Raw genomic sequence first — 19,789 nt, 5'->3', positions numbered from 1 at the left:
TTATGGCTTCTCTCTGCCAAGCACAGGGCAAAGTGGTGAAATCCATACTTGAGATTTTTGCAGACGCTTTTAGGCGGCGTTAAGGATCGTTAATATGCAGAGCAAAGCCGCACGGCAGTCCTCCGTGTGTGAGGGTAGGAAACGGTGTCTGCCATCTCTTGCTGGAGCTGCAGGATAACCGGAGGTCGGCAGAAAGCAGCTGCTGGGAATGGATCTGGGCAAGGATTCCTCCTCCTAACCCCAGCTCTCTCCTCAGTGGTGGTGGTCACCGTGCCCCGCTTCGGGGGCTGGTTCTGCTTGGACGTGCTCGCTAAAAGCAGCAGGCTGCTCGTGGGCAAAAGGGAGGATGGGGAACGTAAGGCAGGGGAAGTTCTGGTAGGCTTGCAGATGAAAGCCGACTCGACGCATTCCTGCATTAAAGATTTATGTTCTCATCGTTCCTGCGCCTGCACAGCAGGGGCCGAACCAGCGTGTAGTTATTTACATGCAGGGAACATTAAACAGCCACCTCTTTAAACCATATGTGAACATGAAATCTAACAACCGCTGCTGAGTAACGGGCATCTGCGAACGAGGAGAATAAAAATACAGCAGAGAAACGTAATGAAAAACTGTTGCTGCAAGAAGTAGCTGTATTATCTCCCTGTACTGAAGTGAAAACGTGGCCTTGTAAATGCGTCCTCTTTCTTGCCTCTTGCAGTAACGCTAATGCTGAGACTCCTGCGACTGTATTGCTTGGGCTGTGATGCTGCCGGCCATGTCAGCATGGGCATCTCGGCTTTGGCACCGTTCCCGTGGATACCCAACAGCTCCCCTGGCTATCTGGGTGTTTTAGGTTGAGGTTGGCAAGAGAGCTGGGGCCCATCAGCACTTTTTGCTTCCTTTTTCTGGAGAAAAACATATAGAAGGGCATCTTCTTTGGAGAAATCTATGCACTCTGTGCCATCTGAAGTGAATGCATGCAGAGATTTCCGTCAAATACTGTATTTTTATGTCTTCTTTCCCTTGGTTGCTTAGCTTCTTGCAAACATGCTGCCTGCCCTCTTGTCCTTAATGGCAGACACGTGTATTTTGATGGCAGGTACAGGTACAGTGCTCTCAGCACACAGGGGTGGTGGGTGTGACGTAGAGGACCCTGACAGATGGTCAGCAGAAGTCCTGGGATGCTGGACTCCTCTGTGGAGCTGGTGGCGGTGAGCCCAAGAAGAGCTTTTGATGATTTTTAGGGCAAGAGGAGAAGCTAATTTCTGTGATTTGGGGGGATAAGAATGTGAGTTGCTACCATGGAACTAAAATGTTGTTTCCTTTCTGCGGCATATGGCAAATACTGTCCTTTGCATCTCTCTCTCATCTTTGTAATTCTGGATTTCTGTGCTCGGAAGGGAGGGAGATGAAAATGTGGATGGTGGTAGGCTTAAGAATTGTCTCGTTCTTAAATCCCCACTATTTTTAAGAAGGATTTTAGGAATAGACTGTATTTTAATTTGGTTTTTCGAAGTATAATTACTACAAATGAGGTAAGAAACGAATTTAAATAGAGCAAGTGTAGAGGAGAATCTAATTTTCAGAAATCAGTAGAAATATAATTGGAGTCATTAAGTGCTGACTTCAGTAATTAAGAGTCAGCTTTTGACGTTTCAGGCTTGCGTTGCTAATTGCCCGTGGAGGGGATTGGAAAAATATTTTGTTCCCTGCAAAATCGGTCGCTCTCCGGCCTGGGCTTCAGGCGCTGGGTGCCTGCGTTGGGCAGCCCGTCTTGCTATCAGGATTTGATCTTGGATCACAGGTCTGATAAAATAACTGTCTCTCTCTCTCTCTCTCTCCAAACTTCAAATGCTCTGAAAGTTTTTCAGAAGAGGGATCGGTGGTAGAAGTGCATCCTCATCATTCCTTGTTCGTGAAACTCTCTTTTAAGAAAACTCTCTTAAGAAATCAGATGTTAAATATTTTCAACTCCAGCAGTTCAGCCAAGATGCTCAGCACTCTTTTGTTATGATAATGGAAAATCCATAAAAAGCTGAACGTGCTTTTTATGATGATAGTTGTCATAATCTAAAGCCAGCCTTATGTTTATTGTCCTATTAAAAATGCTAATTTTCCAGAACAATGGCACATATAAAGCTTTTCTCTTTCATTCTGCCTTTATTTTTTTCCAGAAACCCGGATAATGCCATAGCTTGGGCCTCCAGCATGGAAACTGATGTGGTAGCTTTCACGCTCCTTCACACCCACAAACAAATCCATCGGTGCCTGAGATCTCTTGTTCCGTGTTTTCGTTTGTAATTACCTTACGGCCCAGCCGAGGCCGAAACTCAGCTAGGAGGTTGCTTAAAACGCGTTCTTAAAACTTGTGTCGCGCTCATTTCCCCGCTCTCTGTGGCAGGGCTGGCTCCAAGGCGCTGCCTCGTCCTCCCCACACCCTGCTCACAGCTGTGGATTAGGAGAGTAATGAGGATACGCTCTGCTCTGTACATCATTTCTTTTTCCTGTTTTTTTTTTATTCTCCCTCATTTCCTTTTGGTTTAGTTCTTCAGGCGGCCTGTGCTGCCGCCTAATTGGATTACCAAGTCACTTGCTGACTGCGGGCCGTACCGAACTGGGAGCGGTCCCCGAGGCTTTGCAGTCTGGGGAGCTGGCGGGGGCTGGCAGCCTGCTGAGCTTCCGTGCGCCCGCGGACCTCAGCAGAAGATGGCATTTCCCACAGAACCGTCTAATGGCCGCCTGAAGGAGCTGATCCGTGCTTCGGCTTCACCTGGCTTTTGAGCTCGGGGAGGGGAGGGGGAAATGCTTTGTGTGGAAGCGTGCCGTGCGGAGACCGGTCTCCAACCGGTGCTGGCCGTGCTCTGGAGAACGCATCCGAACGCGAAGCCTTGAGTGCAGTTCAGGTGTTTGCACACGGGAGATGAACAGCCCTTCAAAAGTGTGCTCTGTGTCTTAAACAAAACACCTCTCTGCAGTTTCCATGGTAAGCTCTCCTTCATAATTGAGTAACAGTCATAAACGGTTACATAAAACACAAGCCGCGTGCCACATCGGAGCTGGCGGCTGCACGCGTCAGCTCCGTTTGCTTGTCCTACAGGGGAGCGCGCTGGCATCTCGCGGCCCGTAGCATCGGCCGTCCACGTCCTGCTGCTGGAGCCTGAGTCCCCAGGGAGCCTCCTCGTGCTTGTCCCAGAGCTACCGCGCACCTCCTCTCCGGGTCCCTCTGATAAGGAGAAGGCAGCGAGAAGAACCCAAGGTGTTAGTGGGACTACATGGAGGGAAACTCGGAGCCCCTGCTGTCAAGGTGCCTCTGTGCAAGTAGTACTGTCGAACTCTCCGGAGCTGCTGTGTTCACCTAGAAGTTGTTAGAGCTGTGGGAAATCAGAGAACTTGCCAAGGTGAGTACAAATGCTGTGTCAGACCTTGTTTTGAAAAGTTTTTTTTAAAGTTACTGATGTATTTTCAATGAAAAAAAAAAAAAACTAATTCTGGGAGAGCAACTTCTGTGCTGTACCAGCTCTTAGATTTCGCCAGTTTAAGTGTGTACTGTTTTTTTTTCCTTGCTGTTTCTATGCCTCCTTAAATATTCACATCTGAGTCTCACTTGCTTAAAACCTGTCCCATAGCCCCAGCAGCTGTCTAAAAACCCCAGACTTGGAAAACCCCAGGTGTGATAAAGCCTCAAGGCTCTGAAGCTTGAAGCCCAGCAGTGCTGCATTCCTGCCGGTGGAGCTCCCTGCGGGGAGGGGGGCTCACCCCCTGGGCGAGAGGATGCTCCTCTCTCATCCCCAGCACGTGCACCTCCGAGACCCTTACCACCACCAGTGGTGGTGCGTGTGCCCTGTGTCCCTGCCTTCCTGTGCCCTTTGCGTTGAACCGGGAGCATACCCGGGGGCGTCGTGCTGCCTTGGAAAGGCTGCATGTCACAGGTGACCGACTTAAGGGCCCTGCTTTGCTTTTTCTCCGCTCCCTTCACAGCTCTGATCAGCAGGCAGCGGTCGCGGCTGCTCCCCCAGCCCCGTGCAGCAGCGAGCCCGTACCGATTGCTGTGCATATGGCGTGTGGAATCACCCGGCACGGCAGCACCACGAGCTCGAGTGGCACGGCAGGCCCAACTCTGAGGTTTCTACTCTCCCCCAGAGGGAGGGACGTGAGTTTTTGGTTCTTCTGTTCCTTCGAGTCATATGGAGGGGTGAGGCAGGGGTGCAGGGGAGGTGACAACCAGACTGTCACCTTTGCTTTGCTTTCTCCTCTCCATGCAGCTCGTCCCTATCACTGCGGGCTGGACCAGAGGCTCAAGCATTGTGCTTGGACAAAGTATTTTGGGGCTTTCCTCGTGGCTGTCACCAGCCTCCCCTGGGGCAAGCAGGAGCCTCACTGTGCCTGTGCTCCTGGTGGCTGCTCTTGGTGGTTGCCTGGCCCAGGGAGGGGGTGCAAGCGAGAGGTTTGCAGCCTTGGGGGCAATGCCTTGGCCCCCACCGCTGCTCTCTGCAGAGAGAGGAGCAGGAGGGGAGGCAGGGGGAGGAGGACGGGCAGCATTGGCTCCATCTACCCATGCTGCTCTCTTGGCCCAGTGGTGGCTGTTGGGGTGCCGGGGTAGTACCGGGGCTGTCTGGGGGCTCTTGGGGGCATCGCTGTGTTGGCTCCTGGCCTGGAAGCGTGGAGGCCCTGCTTGTTTCTGATGGAAGCCAAAGCCCTGCCAAGAAGGCTGCCGTGTGCCTTCCTGTCCTGGGAGGATGCTCCTGGCCCCAGATGTGTCGAGGGGGGCTTTCTTCTTTTTTCCCCTCTTTCTTTTCTGCTTTTCCCTAGGGTCTTTGTTAACCGCGAAGCCGTTAATGCGGAATGAAGGCATGGAAACTTCATATTGTAGCAATTAATCAGCCCTCCCTAATATTTTCCAGTTGTAAATTGCCGGTGCTAACAGGTACGTGCTGTTGCAGCCGAGCAGCTGATCCTGCCAGGAGCCGGTGGCGTTGGTTGGCTACCGCGTCAGGGGGAGCTGAAGCACACCCCTGCCCAAGCGGAGTGCTGTGATTAGTTTAACAGAGAGTTTCCAGTTAGTAGCTAAACGTATTTTTACTAGATTTACTTTTCCCTCCCATACTTGAGCTAAAACTAGAAGAGAAAAGGTGTGACGTTGTCACGGGACAGCCAGGGCGAGTTTCTAGGCTTTGGCGCGGTCCCCGCAGCTCGTGACAGCTGCTCGGTGAAGTCCTGTTTGATTTCGGTAGGTGTAGGATTATTTAGGCTGTGGGCAATACGCACACAGATCTCCTTGTCAATAATTTATATTAAAAAAAAAAAAAAAGGTGAATGATTGTCCCTTTGACAACGTTTTGTTGCAGAGATGTGAGATTTCTAGCCCTCTGGCATCGCTGTGTACCCAAGGAGGGGGTTCAGGTACCGGGTGTTGGTCCAGGCTGCGTCCCCCCGATGTGATTTGTCCAGCGTGGTCTGCACAGAGAGGAGCTGTTCCCATCCGCCCTGTGTCTGCTGGATGTAGCCGGCTGGGGTGGTTGATTAAAATGTTTCGGGGAGGGAAGATAAAGGAGAAGCTAAGCGTGTTTCCTACCCTAGATTTAAAGAGTCACTGAAGGGAGTGCACTCGGATGAATAAGGGCAGGGGCGAATTGCAAGCGGCACTTACTGCGCTCATCTGGGGATTTCAGCCCTCTAGTTTGTGGCGTAAAAGCTGTGCTTTTCTTGAAGAAACGGCAATAAAAGCCGACAAGCCTAAAGACCCAGATTAATTTAGAAACTCTGCAGCGGGGGAGGCGGGCTGGAAGCAGCAGTGCGGTGACTCAGCCTGACCTCTCCGTAAACTCCTCCAAAAACACGGGAGCAGCCCGAGCCGTGGTCGGACCGCGGTGTCCCCGGGGACGTGGTGGGTCTGTGCCGGGCTGCGGCGGAGCTCCTCAAGCAGCGGTGCCAGGATCCATCCCCAAAGCGCCGAGCAGCGTGCGGGTGCTGTTTTGCAAGGTGTAGCAGCACTTTTGTGCAACCTGGAGAAGTTGGCTGGCGCTCGTACGCGCTCTCTGACGCGGATCGGTGGCTATTAGAGAGGATTTAATTATCCCGATGACCCACGGGAACAGCAGGAACAGGCCTGTTCACGTCGAGCCACCGTAGCGTGCGTGGTTATTTCGTTTCCCTCTGTCCTCCTCCCTCCTCTCCAGCAGAAAGCTACAAAGTGAAAGATGATCCCTGTATTCCTCGTTCCCAGGCTGGTGTATGTGATGGTTCCTGTGATCTTTGTTTATGTAGATCTAAGGTAGATTAAAGCTCCCTTTACAATTACAGTGCCTGTCACGAGGCTGGGTAAGCCTGTGTGTGCATCTCCCCGAAAACACTTCAGACCTCCCGGTACCTTCCAGCCTTCCCCAGGCTTACATTTGTGCAGCTGCTGGCTTTGTGTAGCCACACAGGCCCCTGCTCGAGGAGAATTTTAACCATTTACACAGTCTGTTAAAGCTGCAGGCGGATTCCCTCCAAACATTTATCAACCCGTACTCCCTTCAGTGGCAAATCCTCTTCTGAGAAGGTGCTTGGTTTCTTAGCAGCGTTTGTGCATATGTTTTTTTCTTTATGATCTTTAGGTATCAGTGGCATTCATGCTCCATTTTTCAAAACAGAGTTACTCAGAAGCACTCTCCTCTCTAACATCACATAAATTGAACAAGGCTGTTTCTTACCTTGCTGCACGTGTGTGCCCACATGCACGGTGTGGACCTTACAGGGTTTGAGTAGCATTTCTGGAGCACTGCGGAAACTCAGGAGCGCCTCGCTTCTGTGCTTTGCCTCCACGTACTGCAGGTAACCCCGCTGGAGTTTGCACTGCAGAATGTGCTGGGGATGTGTAGAGTTAGCGGCTGTATGTGACTACGGAGGAAAATCCCACCTATAAAGCAGTCCCATTTGAAAGGGTCATTGGGAGGTGGCTGGAAGAGCACAAAATCTCGTGTGTTGCTGTGGTTGATAAGGATTTGAAGGCAGCTGCTGTTTGAGCCCAGAATAGTTGGGCTGGTTCCTTATCTTTTCTTACCATGGCTCTCCATCCAGTGAGAGTTAATTTGCCATTTCCCGAGCAAAGGAACAAAAGGCAGAGTGCTGTTACAGCCCTGGGCAGCATCGAAGCTCTGCAAGTTCAGTCAAAATGGGGAGCACTTGCTGTCTGGCTTGGTGTGCTGTCCCGACCCATTCCTTGGAGCCCCGCTTGGAAGGCTTGAGCTGGGGCCGTGCCACCATATAGGCCCGGACAACCCTTGCATCACCCCTCCGTGATGCACATCCGTCTATGTGAGGGCTCTGCAGCCCGCAGGTGAACAAGTCAGCCCTACCTTTATCTGAAAGCTGCTTTCTTGGACGCAGGGAGTGGAGGATGCACAGAAAGACGAACCGATGTCTTGGACGTTGCCAGGCCGGTGGTTACCCCAGCTAAGAGGGTTGTGACCCATGCTGACCAGAGGCTCGTGAAGTGTGTCACAGGACTGCAGCGTGGGTTTCTGCTCTGCCGAATGTCGGTGGCGCATGCTGAATGACCAAGGCTTTGGCTCTGGTCATTCTGCTCCAAGCATCACCCCCAGAAGCAGAGCACAGAGTACAGATGTTGAAGGCTGGTGCCTTAACGGGTGTCATTTAGCTCGCGGTCTCTGCGACGCTTACCTCTCTCATCAGTTGGAACCTTTTTATTTCAGAAATCAAAATGGAGGAGGAGAACGTGCTAATTTAATTCTAATGCCAGGTTTTACGGGGAGATATTTGTTACCAGTGAAGTGCACTTAACTTCTGAATAAATCTTGGTAGGCACATTTCGTTTGACTGTATGGCCTAAGTCAGATTATTATATAAGCCTCTTCTCAACAGTTTAAAGCCTAATTAAATATTCTCTCTTCTCAGCTGTAAGGGAGATATTATTTTAATTACAGTAGCTTTCTTCTGACACGCAAAGCACTTTTCTATCAAGAAGAGTATGGCAGTTTCCTAAATTTGATATGCATGCTTTCCTATAATCTCAGTTGAGTTCAGCGCAAAGCCGACGAGCAGATATGGCACTGAAATGTAAATTATACAACCTTTTCCTGTTTATGTCATCCAAAGCTGGTGTGCTTCAACGTTAGCATGCAAGTTTCCATTCTTCATTGTTAGTGAAGAAAATGGAAAATATTTTATGACCCCCTCCTCCCTTTGTCCTTGCTTTACCATCTTTGCCATCTGTTAACCTTCAAAAGATTACTTCTAGAGCTAAAAGCTTAGAATTTGGATAGAAAAACTGTTGTGGGCTTTACATGGGTAAGACTATCCAGATGTGTAACAGGTCGATGTGAACTGAGGCTCTGGTAATTTTGAAAATGAGAAGATGACCATGATACGGCTCCTAGAAAACTGATCAATGGGTTATTTGTGGTCTTCTAAACATCTGGAATTATTTCCAGATTTTGCAGGAGATTTAGTGTGCAATTGAGGGCAAATTGCTTCATTTCTGTCTGCCTCATTTACTCCCCTGTGTAAAAGACAAATAAAACGGATGGGAGATAGTTGTACGAACAACTGTTTATTGTTCAGCAGTGGTACGGCCTGCATAAGGTACTGCTTAGGTGTAGTTAATCCTGCCTTGGGGCAGCGGGATGCCTTGTACAACCTTCTGAGATTTCTTTCAAGCCTGTGATCTGGGCTCTGTTGGCTCAAAAGAACCAGGCGTGTTTCATGTAGGAGCTCAGCTGAGCCTTGATGGAAGCCCTAGCCGTGTTTTTGTGTAGTGCGGCATTTCACTTGGCTTCTCACGTTACCCCCAGTTAGTCATTCCTCATCTTAATTTTTCCTCCCCTCCTGAATTGCAAACCAGATTCTGCTTGGCGGATGGTGCGCATCATTACAAGAATTTGCCCTAGCAACCAGATAGATTTCCAAAAATAACTTGCCCATCGTTGCAGAGCATCTCTGAACCTCAGGACGTTATGCTGCGGTCTCTCCGCATGGTTAAAGGCTGTCGCTTTGTTTCCAACGGTTGGAACAAAATAAACCATACCGTGAGTAGACTTGACTTTGTGTGCAGAGTAATGCTATTTGAGACACGAGAAAAATTCCTGCAATGTTTACATGCTGAAGAAAAATGCCTTTGAAGCCAAAATATTTCTTCTGTGTATCCATGTGTATGATTTTATTTACAGCTCGTTATCTGAATAGGCATCTGCTCGTTGAGCACCTGCTCTTGAAAGAGGTCTAGTGCCCAGGTAGGCCATGCCATGTTTCAAGTCATCTGCTTAAGGGTCTGCTTGTGGACCTCTAGTCCCAGGTACGCGGAGGAGTGGGACAGCCAGTTAAGGAGGTCATTCCTTTCTCCGTATGTGGGTGTATAAGTTTCTGCTGCTATTTCTGTTCGTTTGTTGTTTTGCTAGTCCAGGAAATATCTAAGGTACTTTTGGAGCGTGACCATGTTCTTTTCCCGGTTCTCCAATTTACAAATGGTCCAGATCCAGTATTTGGGATATCGCTGCATCTCCCTGGCACTGCAGGAGGATGAGGGTTTATAGAGATGTGTTCGGTTGCTGCCTTCTGTTGTGGCGATGCCGACTGCTGTGATTAGTTCGTCATTTGCTTTTGGAGGGCATTCTGCAGTCTGATACCTTGTTGTATTCCCCTTCTCTGCTTATCGGCTTCAGTTCTCCATTTTCTTTCCTCTAGCCATCTCCTTACTATCCGTTACACTTCATGTATTTTTTAAGTCCCACTCCTTCAGCTGTTTTTCCTTTTAATCTTAATGCAAAATCAAATCGAGGAATTCTAAATGACTTGGCAACAGCCCTGTGTTTTTTGCATAACTTTTAATTGCAGTTATATTGAAAACGTAAATTCTCTCTTGTAAAACTTGATTATACCAAAAACGTTCTCACCGTGCTTGGATTTAAAACTGGATCTGCGTCAGAGAGAGAATGAAGGGATGAGCATTGCCTCGGATGTGGTAGGGGCATCGCTGGGAGCCCTGCTTCAGGCTCCTGCTCTGCCTTCCCACCTGGTGGACCTGGTCCTCTCAGGTGGATGGCCATTGGGTTGATGGGGCTTTTGGGATTTCTATTCTCCTTTGAAAAGAAACTTGCATCCCTGACCTGAAAGAATTCCCATGTTAAAAAATGTTTGTTAACTCTCGTTTTCTGGTATCAGTTTTGACAGTCACCTTCTTCTGCTGACGGATAGTTTTCCTGCAGATGTGGAAGGGTACAGTGATTCAAACCTGCAGGTGCACCTCAATCTGTTAGCCAAAAAAGCAATTAATGTGGGTTTTACAGGAGAACCCATTGCAATGCTCACTTCAGAGGGCGGAAAAAGCAATCCTAGAATCATTTATGTTGGAAAAGACCTCTAAGATCACCTAGTCCAACCTTTAACCTAGAACTGCCAAGTCCGCCACTAAACCATGTCACTAAGCTCTATATCTGCATGTTTTTTTGAAGACCTCCAGAGATGGTGACTCAACCACTTCCTCGGGCAGCTTGTTCCAACGCCTCACAACCCTTTCAGTGTAGAAGATTTTCCAAATCACCAACCTAAACTTCTCCTGGCACAACTTAAGGGCATTTCTTCTTGTCTTACCACTTGGTGCTTGGGAGAAGAGACCGATCCCCGCCTCGCTATAGCCTCCTTTCAGGTGGTTGTAGAGAGCAATAAGGCCTCCCCTGAGCCTCCTCTTCTCCACCCTAAACAACCCCAGTTCCCTCAGCCGCTCCTCACAGGACTTGTGCTCCAGGCCCTTCACCAGCTTCGTTGCCCTTCTCTGGGCATGTTCAGGGCCTCGATGGCCTTCTTGTAGTGAGGGGCCCAAAGCTGAGCACAGAGCTTGAGGTGCGGCCTCACCAGAGCAGAGTACAGCAGGACTTTCACTTGTGTGGTCCTGCTGGCCACACTATGTCTGATACAAGCCAGGATGAATCACAAAACGTACTGTGCCCAAATGCTGGGCATGAGGCTCTCTCTGCAGTCACAGAATGCATTTACTCTGCAAATTGCCCCTGTCACTGTCTCTGGGGAGCAGCCGTGTTTTGGAGGGGAGGGTTTCTCCTGCTTGGGCCTGCTTCTGTGCTGAGGGAAATGGTTCACAAAGTAATGGGGCTGTTCTAACAGCTTAGCCCTCATCTGGAACGAGATGAACAGGTGTGTTCAATGAAAAAATGAAATATAGGCAAGATGTGCTGGATACCAGCTTCTGGTTAGTGTCATGTGAGCTGGTATTGTACTAAATCCATTTTTGACAGTACTGATACCTTTACTCAATGGTAGACTTTGCCAAGGAGGCAGCTTGTTCTCTGGGCACTTTGCTGAGAGGCCTCCTTGGCTTTATCTGATATGGATTGTGAATGTGAATTCCGTGGTGTGAAGGGAGATCAGTGAGGAGCTACATTAAAGGCTTGGGCCAAAGCCCGATTAAGTCAGTGGAAAATTCTTAAACTGTTGGTGGTGGGCTCTGTATTGTGTCCAGAAAGGTTTCATTTGATTTATGTTGACTACTGTAAATAGCTTCTAGATGATACAAAGAATATTGAGTCTACGCTCATTTTTCTCCTAAATGCAATAGGTCTGGGTCAGAGCAGTGTTTGCTGCTAGGAACTGAGGTAGGGAGACAGACGTGTAGTACTTGAGGACTTGGCTTCTGATTTGATCAAGCTGTACCACGCAAGCTTTTCTGACTCCTGTCTTTGCAAAACTGAAGTGTTCCTTAAATACCATACACTTGTTTGTCTACGTTTATTCCTTCATAATTCAGCTGTGACCTCTTTAAAAAAACATAAAATAAAATTCAGAAGTGAATGAAAACAGTGGTAGGTAATTCAGTATAAATATGTGATGACATGCAAGATGTAGGTTCTCAGGGGCCAGAAGTTACGTAGATTGTTAGTATAGAAAACAGAGAACTGCTGAGATTCAAGGGGGTTGCCAGACATTGATTTGCTCGTGTGGATGCAGGAGACAAGGGACATTCAGATATAATATTTTCTCTGAATTGCAGAGAGAGGGCCTTTCATTATCTGCATTCTCTAGAGTATTCTATATTCCCCAGCATATTCTTGCCATATGTGTTTAGTTTCCAGAAGTTTATATACATTATCTGCTTTTCGTTCCAAACAATATAACATTTATTACTAGTTTCATGAGTTGTTGTTTCAGGGGGAAAAAATCCATACAAAGCTGCCTGTAACTTTGATTTGTGCTCTGGCACCGTACCACACGCAATATATACCATCTGCGCCAGAGAGGATGATCAAAAATCTGCCTATCAACCACGTCTCTGAGTGGTTGTCTCAGAGTCATTCACAGCGATGCAGATCGTTTTGAGGAGGGTTCCTAGTGCTGTGCTGTTGGTGGGTGAGATGGCTTTTAACTGCTAACCCCCACGCTGTAGCAAGGGATCCGTGGAAGGTGCTCGTGTTTTCAAACCGGATGTGCACGTCCCTGCTTGCACCTTGTTAATGCCATCGGCAGCCCTGGTGCTGCTCCAGGGTCCCATCCCTCACCTCCTCTCCTGGAAAGGTCCCGGCGCTCCCTGCTGCTCCACAGGTGGTGCTGGGGCCAGCATTTGGCCCTGGGGAGTTTACAGAGCCATGGCCAGGCTGTCCCGTGGAGCTGCGCCATCCCCGTCCTCTGGGATGGGTCCTGGGTGAGGAAGGTGGCGAAGCAGGCAGGGAGAGCAGCGGCACCCGAGCCATTAGTCTGCAGGAACGGGGGCAAGGAGAAGAAGGTGAACCCACGACCCACGTGCACTCAATGTGAAGCCGTCCGAGAGGTGCTGGGTAAAGCTGGGGCCTGGGGAGGCAGAGATGGGCATCTTCACTGGAGAGTTTCTAGGGTCCCTTTGCAGCTCCTTTTCCGAGACCTTTTCCGAGACGGGAGAGCACGCCAAGAACACAATGGCAAGGAAGTGTTCTGGGACATCGCAGAAGGAAGCTTCTTGATAATAAATGATTCTGCGTACAGTCTGTGTGCTTGCAGCCTTACAAACGATGGATGAAAAGGCTGGACGTAATTATAAATAAATCGAAGATCGCTGCAGTGCTGTAACATTGTTTTCGGTGCTTACCTTCTCTTTTTTGAATTACTCATGCTTGATTGTTACAATTGATTGCAATTGTGAGAGCTAATTTTAGGGCATAAATTTTGTAATGGAAGCCTGCCAACTGTGTAATGGAAGACAACAACTACCCAGAATTCGATAAAGGGTTTATTTCTCTTGCTTCCTCCAACCAAATGTTAGCAACTGTTTCATGGGCTCAGATTTATACATACATGCACACACATAAAGCGTGTGCGTATTTAAATGTATGGGCAGTGTTTGCATTTCTTTTCAAAGAAGAAAATTTAGCCAACCTCCTGTGAAAACAGAACAGCAATGAATTTTAAGAATGAGCTGAATTTAATGCTGATCAGAAGGTGGTCATTGCCTTAGGTATAGTACAAATACCAAAACCAATTGAGTTCAGTGTTAAACTTTGCATGATGGAAAAGAGGGCAAACAGTGTTCTAACCTTGAGAAAAAAATCCAATATGTTTAGTTGATGAAGTTAAAGATAGCCATATGGGTATATAGATCTGGGCCCTTAGAAAATGTCACGGCAGTTTTCCTATCAGCCTCGTCCAATTTCCATGGAGTTCAGTGTCAGGACTTGCAGGAGAGTAGATGTAGTTGCCACAAGATGAGCATCAGAGGCTTATTCCTAAGTGAATTTTTAAGTCAGAAATGAATTTTCTTCCTTTATCCTGTTTGCATATATCGTGGATTCAAGGTGTAGTAATTCTTGGGGCTGTTTTCCAGGGCCTTTTCTCTTCCGCCACATGCGTTTGGCCTAAAGGGAGGAAGAAATTTTAAGGGGTCAGGAGGGTATGAAAAGTGCAAGTGGGTTGGTGGGGTTTTTTGAGCACCATTTTTCTGTGGGTTGAAAAATGTTACTTTAAAACAAACAAAACAACAACAACAACAAAAACAACAAGCTCAACTAAGAGACTAGTTTTGGTTACTTAACGTCTGCTCATTTGTAAGGTAAGGTACCAAACCTAACTGGGCCCCATAGCATCTTTCTCCAACAGATTTTTGGTATCTCCTCTTGCTCGTTTTTCATACTGTCATTCCAGTTGTGATTGTTTGAAAACAATTTATATTTTCAAGCTCACATTGTACAAACATTTATCTTGGTCATCCTCCTGGAGTTATTCACAGATGTTAAGCTTTGGCAAAGCCAGGGCCAAGAATGACAGGTGGAGGATCCATGTTCCTGAATCAACTCTCTTTTTGTCTTGGTTTTCGGGATTTTTACTTCAACTCTGTGCCATATGGGGTTTACTTAAGGAGATAGCTTGTCCCTGTAAAAGCATCTTTAAAGGGAATAGAACAGTTTAAATATGTTCAAGAGAATTAATTAAAATGTCTTTCAATTGAAAGGGAATGAGAGTAGTGTGTTTTTTTTTTCCCTTCAAAATAAAGCCCCAGCCCTGTGAAACATTTTGCATCAATTACAAAAGGAACTTGAGTACATTTTTCTAAAACGAGGAATGAGCAAACTGCATCTGCTAGGTGTGGGAGTGACATTTCAAAATCCCACTGACAGTTGCATTATCATACTAAACATCACTGCGCTCGTCCTGGTGCTAACTGAATAACTCCCCGCTTTCTAGAGGTGAAATTGCCCCTTTGGAAAACGCCGGCGGAGAGCCTGAAATAGGACAGCGCCCGCAGTTCTCTGCCACAGGAAATTTTGATTTCTGCAGGAAACTTCAGAGCTCCTTGTCCTTAACAATGTCTCCGGTGGTGTGAAGAAGGGCTCCTGGATCCAGTTTCGGCAGCATATTTGCATACCTCAACCCTCCTCACCTCACCAAAACGGACTGAAGAAAGGGAAAAGTAAGAAATATTTTCTGAATCACGGGGAGTTTCACTGCTGGTTTATACTTAAAGGTTTTTCAGGTGACGTGGCAATAATAGTCAGTGATGCTATAGCGATGTTCCTTGGTCTTAAGCAGTCATAATTACCTGCTTATTTACGTCACACTTTTCATTGGTAGGTCACCTGGTGTGTTGCAAAGGAAGACCTTTGAAGTCATATCTGTTTTAATGGGAGTACATTCTGATTTCTTTGAGAAGGGAGATGTCACAGCAAAAGTCACGCCGTGGAGCTCCAGCGGAGCCAGGAAGAAGAAGGCCTCTGCTGTTTGCTGTCAAATGAACAAGGCCATTTCCAGTTTCAGCCTTGTATTATTTTTCTTCCAGAAAGATTGCAGGATCATAGAGTAGAGTGGGTTAGAAGAGCTCTCTGATCCCACCTTCCTCTCAGAAAGCATTTATATATACATTTTGTATGTGTGTAAACAGTGATCTGGTGCAGGAGCATCGTGCATGTTGCTGCCTTGTTTCATGTGGTTGCACACGTTGTGAAAGGATTTATTTGTCACGTTGGTCTAGCAGTGATGTACTCAGTCCTGTGTGAACTGGGATCTCGCTGCCGTATCACAAGAAGTGATAATGTGAATGGGAAGGAAGTGTCCTTGGGAAAGTGATGGACAGAGTGAGTTTGAGGGAAGAGAAGTCTGGATGGGCACATGGAAAACAATTTTGGCAACATAATAAGCCATGGACAGGACCAGGAGACAAAAGAGCAGTAATGAAAGAGAACTGGTAACACCAGAGGATGATTTGAAGGGGAAACTAGAAATGCAAGCAGAGAAGAGGCTTCTGTCTTTGATGCATTTGACATGCAGACCCGCAGAAGCTCGAGGGCAGAAGAACAGCAGCGATCACCTGCACCGGCAGCTCCTTGTCCAGGAGTCCTTGGGAATCTGCAAGCTCGTTTGCGAGGAGATCTGCAAAAGGTAGCTGTGAAAGCAAGCTCGTGTTGCTACAAGCGTAGGCGTGCTTGTGTAGCCAGGAGGCATTTCTGCCAGGGCTGCTCTAGCACTGGAGAAGTGCTTGTGGAGCAGGAACTGGAGGCGAAGCCCCTGGTCTCGTCTGGTCTGCACGGCAGCAGTCACCGTTGCACGCCACGCCGTGTTGTGCTTCCTCCAGGGGCCTGGCTTCAGTTCAAGTGATGGCAAATCCCCTCAGGTGCTGGGGGAGGCAAAGCCGGTGCCTTTGGGAGAGGCCGTGCCTGGCTCCTCCTCAGAAAAAAAATCATGTCCTCTGAATTCAGGTGTACGCTGTGTTTTAAGGAAAAACAGCAGGCATACACGCAACGCCTGTTACTCACCTCTCCCCTCCAAGGTCCTACTAATTATTAGTGTGTTTTTCTTGTCCTGAGGCTTTCGTGTTCCTAAACTTCATAGTGTTTAAACCCCACAGTGCATTTGCTAGCTGAGGATAACCGGTGAGGATGGAGCTGGAGAGTACTGGTTGGTGTGTCAGGAGAGGAGGAGAAGACAGGAGGTGCCTGTGGGCTGGAGGACATGAGCCAGGTCAGGGGTAGAGGGAGAGGATGAGGGTGATGAAGGGATGTCAGAAACAGCAGGGTTGGGGGGCGAGGAAGGGCCCCCGGGCTGCAGTGGGGTGAAGGGGGCAGTGGAACAGCAAGAGAAGCTGACCCAAGGGTGGGTGGAAAATGTGGCTCAGCAGTGTGGGCTGGGGTTATCTGTAGGCACCCTGCGACCCTTTCTTTTATTATTTCTGGTCGGGCCGTGCTGGTAGCCAAACAGGGCTTGGTTAGTTGGAATGCCTCGCTGCGGGGTGGGATGCTGTGTTCACAGGGCGAGGTGAGATGTTCCCCACGGGTGCTGAAGGCAAACCTGCAATCTGCTTTAGAGGCTTATGGAGAAAAACAAAAACATGAGAAGAAACCGTTCTGAGCAGCGTTGGTGGTGCTGGGGGATCGTGGCTCGGGCTCATTGCAGCACGCTCCCTGTTTGGACTTGCTTTTCAGAAAAAAATAAAATTGCTTGCTGGAAAGTCGTGTGTGTGTGTCTCTGTGTGTGCTCCAAGCCTGGGCTGCTACTTGGAGGGGGACACTGTTATCCCACGTTTTCCTTTGCTGGGCCCTGTGTTCCTGCTGCCTTGCTGGTGTCAGCGCCAATGCTCCATGCCATGTGTCTGAAGAGGAGCCTGGCATCATTGGGTGTGTTTTCGGGCACCAACGTGACCAGCATGTGGCTGCAGTTCTGCTGGGTTTAGTGTCATGGTCAGTATTCAGTGCAGAATAAAACACTTTGAAAGCCCACTTGTCTCAGTCCATCCTTCCTTCTCTGTGCGTGTGCATCAGGAAGGACTTGTTCACTGTGCAGGTGACCAAGCCCTGGCTGAGGTTGCTCAGAGAGGTGGTGGAGTCCCCCTCCTTGGGGATCTTCAAAACCCAGCTGGACGTGGTCCTGGGCAGCCTGCTATAGGTGTCCCTGCTTGGGCAGGGGTTGGACCACTTGACCTCCAGAGGTCCCTGCCAGCCTCAGCCACGCTGCGATTCTGTGGTAGTGCTCCTCAAGTACAGCTGCTTCAAGGCAAGTCCAAAGCATCTGCTGGTGTAACTGCTACAATAATAGATAGTGGAAAAGGGCAGATTTCTAGAGAGGGCTGCCCGCTCCGTGGGCTGCCCCTGAGCTGCAGCATCAGAAGTGCTGAGGGCTGCGTGTTGAGAAAGCGGGGCTGATATTCTCACGGAGATAGAGCCGTCTCGCCGGCAAATGCTGCGTAGCCAGGGTTTAGACTTGCTAGTAGTGACTAAACTATGAGTTGTCAAGAATGTGTTGGAGGTGTAATATGAGGAAAAAATGGGATGAGGTAAGAGACAGCTCTTGCGCAGTAGCACAGGAGGGATACCACAGCAGAAAAGGGAGGGTTTTCCTAGCAGGTGAATGGCAAGGCAGCATTAAAACAGGGTTTTGGCATTAGGCATTGGAGGTGATTCAAGAAATGTGAACGTGTATGGTGGAGATTAAGCCTGTAGGAACTTGGAATAAATGAAACAGAAATGTTTTCTCTCTCAATTTCTTCTGGAACAGGTGGGTATTTTGTTGAGGTATGGAGAGAGGTATACAGCGGCTCGGCTTGCTGACAAAAGCAATGAGTTTGTGTAAATAGTGTCAGGCACAGCAAAGCCACGGTCAGCTGGTGATGTCCCTAAGTCAAGAAGGTCCACGTGGGGTTGGGGGGATCAGAGCAAGAGGCAAGAGAGGCAGGGCAGGATGATTCCCCCTGCCAGCAGCCTCCTGGGCTGCTGTGCTTGTACCCTAGCACCCCACCTCCAAGTTTTGGGGCAAGCCACTGAAATATAGGAGTGTTTTTTTCCATCTCAGTACATATTTCTTCCTTCCCCCTCATTTTCATAGAATCATTAAAGTTGGAAAATACCTCCATGATCATGTGGTCCAACCACACACCTACTACCACTGTCACCCACTAAACCGTGTCCCTAACCACCACGTCCAACCTCCAAGTCCAACCTTTCCTTAAACACCCCCAGGGACGGTGACTCCACCACCTCCCTGGGCAACCAGTCCCTGTGCCTGACTGCTCGTTTTGAGAAGAAATGTCTCCTCATTTCCAACCTGAACCTCCCCTGGTGCAACTGGAGGCCATTCCCTCTTGTCCTAGCACTAGTTACCTGTGAGAAGAGGCCGACCCCCAGCTCCCCACACCTTCCTTTCAGGTAGTTGCAGAGAGCAATGAGGTCTCCCCTGAGCCTCTTCCCCAGACCAAACAACCCCAGTTCCCTCAGCCGCTCCTCACAGGACTTGTGCTCCAGGCCCTTCACCAGCTCCATAGCCCTGTTTTTTTCCCTTTGCTGTCTCTGTGCTTGGAAGCTCCTGTCCTTAGAGGTGTGACGGGGTTCCTCCTGCCCTGCCACCTCGGGAAGGGGTCAAGGAGCCCCTCGGTAACGTAAGTTGTCTTTTTGATAGCATCGCTTAGAGACAGGATTTTAGGGAAATAGTGTAACCAGCTCTTTCCATGACATGCCGTAGGGGTGGCTATTAAAAACTGAGCTAGGGAGCTTGACAGCGTAGTGCCGGCTACGTGACGGTTGCTTTTCTTTCCAGATTTGCAGCAAGATAGGAGAAGCATTTGGATGTGACCTGTCTATAGCCCGAGATAATTTCTGGCAAGCACGCAAAGAGATAAAGCAATGGAGAGCTCAGGGCTAAATCTTCTCTGTACAAATGCTAGGAGCACATGTAATAGGATTGTAGAATTGGAGTTACATGTTTGCAAGGATAAGTACAGGGTGGCGATACCGCGCTGTCACGGCCACTCTTAAATCAGAACACGGGCTGGGGATTTACGGTGGTTGTTGGAGATTCGTGGGTTTCACTACAGACTTCTGGAATAGCAAAAGAAAAGAAAAGGCTTTCGTAGATGAGACAAAACGGGTCCCTGAGAAGGCTGGAGCCCCACTGAGGGGAATCCCGTCTGGAGAAGGCAGGAGTGCCCTGACCTTAATGTAGTGAGGTACCACAGGTTATTCATACACGAAATACACAGGTAAGAAAACTGCTTAGAGGTCTTCTGGCAGAACTGTGGTTAATTTACACGCCCAAGCATGTCGTGTTTAATTTTTTGAGAAGCCCGGGGTCTGCTTGGTGTGGTTCGTGGCCCACCTGTCTGCCGCCTGGGCTCCTCAGCCCCTCAGGAAGGAAGCACCGAGGGAGGAGGCGGCGGGGCAGCTGTGTGGGCAGCGAGGCCAGGCCGAGGAGCGAGCGGAGGAGATGTGGCGGCTCTGGAGGAAGAGGGGCAGTGTTTACGCTGGAAATGTTCCTTTCTGAAAACCTGGCTCTGCTGAGAGAGCAGACGTCGGGGTGGCTGTAAGGGAGCTCCCCAAGCGCAGAGCCCTGCCCTGGGCCCACCTCACAGGTTCCT

The 19,789-nt window shown here is 48.8% G+C and overlaps 1 protein-coding gene across 4 annotated transcripts in view; it reads left to right on the top strand.

The window, feature by feature from the left end:
* The first annotated feature begins 3,236 nt into the window (after nt 1-3,236).
* Nucleotides 3,237-19,789, top strand: part of TIAM1 (TIAM Rac1 associated GEF 1) — a 147,015-nt gene continuing 130,462 nt past the window's right edge. For 2 of the 4 annotated variants that reach the window (XM_035315597.1, XM_035315594.1), the window contains exon 1: nt 3,237-3,380. The gene's annotated coding sequence lies outside the window, so the exon portion shown is untranslated. Of the gene's footprint in view, nt 3,381-8,843; nt 9,009-19,789 lie in introns of those variants that run through there. The other 2 variants (XM_035315598.1, XM_035315593.1) reach the window with 2 other exon arrangements.

Source organism: Oxyura jamaicensis, chromosome 1 (genome assembly GCF_011077185.1).
Source record: "Oxyura jamaicensis isolate SHBP4307 breed ruddy duck chromosome 1, BPBGC_Ojam_1.0, whole genome shotgun sequence".
In the NCBI taxonomy this organism is placed as follows: domain Eukaryota; kingdom Metazoa; phylum Chordata; class Aves; order Anseriformes; family Anatidae; genus Oxyura; species Oxyura jamaicensis.
The sequence above is the reverse complement of the archived record's forward strand: the minus strand, read 5'-3'. Positions and strand labels throughout refer to the sequence as shown.